Source organism: Ursus maritimus, unplaced genomic scaffold, assembly GCF_017311325.1.
Source record: "Ursus maritimus isolate PB19 unplaced genomic scaffold, ASM1731132v1 scaffold_7, whole genome shotgun sequence".
Lineage (NCBI taxonomy): Eukaryota > Metazoa > Chordata > Mammalia > Carnivora > Ursidae > Ursus > Ursus maritimus.
The window spans coordinates 13,786,330-13,790,241 of NW_024426885.1; positions in this window are offsets into that span (position 1 = coordinate 13,786,330).

Consider the following 3,912-nt stretch of genomic DNA (forward strand, 5'->3'; position numbering starts at 1 on the left):
AAAGAAGAGGTGGTGGGTTGGGTATTTTTATTTTAAAAGACTTTTTTCTGGGCCTTTGACTGGCGCTGCAGGTATCAGCGTGGGTTTCGAGGGCCTCGGTAGTCCTGGCGGAAGGAGGAGGCGGCTGAGCTGGGTGCTAAGAGGACCCGGGGCCACCCCCAGGTGGCCCTACTGGGGCCAAGCCTTGGGTCTTGGACTCTCCATGGCCAGCAGGTCTCCTGAGGTGGGCGGGGGGAGGGGGCAAATCCTCCTGTACAAGGGACCCGGAGCGATTGGGGAGGGGCCCTGGCCCAGGCCAGCTGTCCGAGAGTAAGATATCGCCCCACGCCCGGCCTGGTGGCAGGGAAGGGCCATGGGCCGGCCTTTTGGGACCCCATCATCTCCACGCCTAAAGAGGCCCCAGGAATTGGCTCTGGCCCAGCTCTGTAGGGAAACGAGGGCCCCATCCACCGCCCGGATCCCCTTCGAGAGGACCCAAATCCCAGGGACCTGCACTGGGTACGCGGTAATGGGAGCCAGGACCCGGCGGCGGCGTCTTTCTACCGCTCGACCCGCAAAGGAGTGGAGCCCTCGGGGTGCCATCCTGGGCGTTTGTGCGTGGTGGGAAGTAACTGGCGAGTTTGCTGGATTTTGTGTCCATCCCACTCCGCATCTTCAGACCAGGGCGGCCACAAGGACACTTCCCCCTCTCCGCTCCCACCCAGGCCCACCGATCCGCCGGGCGAGCGGGGAATCAAAGGCACCGTCCCCCCGGAGGCCCAGCTGACAACAGCCCCAGAGGACTGACAGGCCACCCGTCCGCCGGGGACCCGAGAAACCCGCCTCCCTGCAGAGAGTAGCTCAGGACAATCATACTCACATGCACACACACACACACACACACACACACACACACACACTCACACACCCCCATCAAATAAAGTAAAAGCCCAAGGTCTGCCTCCATCGCCAGAGGAGGCCTCCGGAACCGGACAGAGCGTGGGCTCTCGGATGGTCGGGGCGGGGGGCGACAGGGAGGGGAGATAGCGGAGGAGCAGGCTCCGCTGCCCCTCCCGCTCGCCGACGTTCCGCCGGGTCGAGGGGGTGCTGGCGGGGCGACGGGACGGCGGCGCGGGCGGAGCGCGCCTGGCAGCGGGCGGGAGCCCCTCCGAGCCCACCACACACACTCGCACCCCCTCGCCCTCCCTCTCTCCCACCCGCTCGCCGGCACCCCCGCCCCCAGCCCCCTCCTCTTCCCCGCCCGCCTCCGCCCCCATTCTGGGAATTGTGTGGAAAAATTCTCAGCCAAACCTCCCACCTCTCCTCTCCCCCCCACCCCACCCCACTCCCTTTAAAAAACCCCCTTTCCTCCCGGCCCCTGCACTCTTTGTGAATGAGGGCAGGGAACACGGCCCTTCCCCCGCCCAGGAGCCACGCCAGACCGCCGCACTCAGAGCACTGTTTGTTAATAGTCCAATTAGATAATTGCCATCTTTCACTCCTTTTGCTCCGCATTTCCCATAAAGGAATGAATGGGGAGAGCGGCGTGGAGAGGGCTTCTGCCCCGGCAAGGTGACGAGAAGGGCTGGAGCATGCTCCTTGCACAAGGCCATGCGCTTGAATTGAATCATTGTAGCCTAATCAATGCTCTTATTGGATTACTGGCTGTTGCTTTTCTCAAAGATATTGTAGCAGAGACAATGAAATAGCTAGGGGAAAACTTTTTTTTTTTTTTTTTTTAAGCAGATCTCACAGTTGAGATTTTCTCGGCTCTCTCTCCCTCTCCCCCTCTCTCTCCTGCTGGACTCTGAGTACAAAGCTGCCCTTTGAATGGGCTGCCTCAGGGCTGCTGGAGGTGCAGGCAGGAAAAAATCCAACTGGAACTACATGAAGAGAGGTGGCAGTTTAAGATGGCTGTCAGCGTCGAGGTGTGTTAAGGAGTTGTTTGGGACGAAAGCTTGGCTTGTAGAATTCGGGGGAGATACTTTTTGGGAAAACTTTTACTCCACCCCCCCCCCTTTTTTCCCCTAGAGGCAACTGCTTTCTTCTGCTGCAGGGTGTGTAAGCGTTTTTGTTGGTTTCTTTTTCCCTCCCCCTCCCCCCTCATTCAGCTCTATCTGTCGAGTGTGGAGAAAACCCCTCTAGCCAGTATGTGAGCAGGAGGGTCAAAGGCAAAGGGAAAGTTAATAATGCCTGCTAATGGTACTAACAATTCAGGATGAATCTTGTCAAAAGTTTTTCTGGAAGTGTGGGTCTTTGATTGTGTGTTTCCTGAAAGCAAGACCAATCATTTCCGTTTATTCACTGGCTAAACCCCTACTTGATTGGGGACAAGGACAGAAACCATCCATTACGATCTGATATATTATCCAAACAATTTAGTGTATTCATGAGGTAACCGAAACGTGGGGGCTGCGAAATTACCCGTAATCAATTGCAACAGCTAGTGTACGTCCCCGCGGGTGTCGGACAACTACAACTCGCCGTGTCAGTAACAGGCGGGAGCCGCAGCATTTCGGAGTTGCTCTGCTTGCTACCTGATCGCCAGGCTGGGGACACTGGACGTGCTCAGAGAACGCGGACGCTGACGAGGCGGCCTCGCCGCTGCTCCATCGGGATCCTGGATCAGACCCGCCGCCTCTCCGAGAGCGCGCCACTCTCCGGTCGCCGCTGACCCGCCCGCGGTCGCCGCAGCCGCCCCGCGGGGACATTCATTCTTGCCGCTTGCCTCTCTCTGGGCAGTGCTCAGGAGCTCCATTGTAGGGTTTTGTCCCCGCAGTGCCTCTTTTTTGTTTTTCTTTTTTGTTTCTTTTTTCTTTTTCTTTTCTTTCTTTCTCTTCTTTCTTTCTTTTCTCTCTCTCTCTTTTTTTTAATCCTATGTTCGGGAAACCAGACAAAATGGACGTTCGGTGCCACTCGGACGCAGAGGCTGCCCGGGTCTCGAAGAACGCGCACAAGGAGAGCCGGGAGAGCAAGGGTGCGGAGGGGAACCTCCCCGCCGCCTTCCTCAAGGAGCCGCAGGGCGCCTTCTCCGCGTCGGGTGCCGCGGAAGATTGTAACAAAAGTAAATCCAATTCGGCCGCCGACCCGGATTATTGCCGCCGGATCCTGGTGCGAGGTAGGGATGGGGTAGGGCTGCAGGGCGCGTTCTTTGCGGGAGGACTCGGGGGCCCGAGCAGCGTGGCGCCTCAGACCGAGGCCCGCAGGGAGGAGGTGCCGGCTGGGACTTCGGAGAAAGTTACTGGCCCTTCCCCACCCCCGCCCGCCGGGTCTGGCCGGTCGCTGGGCACTAGCACCTGGGGCGCGCACTCTCCAGGAGCCTTGACCCTCCAAGCCCCGAGGGGCCCCGCCTACAGGGTTGCTGGGGAGCCTAGGGGCTGCGCGGGCGGGCCCAGGCTGCAGGCTGCGGCCTCCGGCTGGGGGAAGGAGTAGGACACTATGGAGGACGAGTGCGCGCTGTGCGAGCCAGAGGACCTGCCGGGAGCCTGCCTTCGGGCTCCGGCGCCCTGGCCGACCGAGTGCACCCAAGGGGAGTGCCGGTGCCGGAGAACAGCAGCCGATCGCCGGCTACGGCCAGGCCAGTTGGCGCGCTGGGCCAAGGGCCCCGGCGCCGCGCTCGGGGCTGGCCGCCGCCGGCGGAAGAAGCGGCTGGGCTGGGTTGCCGGGCCACGGATGTCGCCTTGGTGCTCGGCTCGGCCCCGCAGTGCTGCGCGTTGTGCGCTGGGCTCCGGCTGGTCGCGGTGTTGAGGACCAGCCCCGGCCCCGGCCCCGGCCCGGAGCCGCCCCCGCTAGCAGATCACCAGGCCCCGCCGGCCCCCACTCCGTCACTCCTCCTTCCGCCGCTCCGGCTCGGGAGAGAAGGAGACCCTGGGGTGGGGCGCTGAGACCGCCGGAGCCGGGTCTGGTTAAGGCGCTCCAGAGCTGGGGCCGACG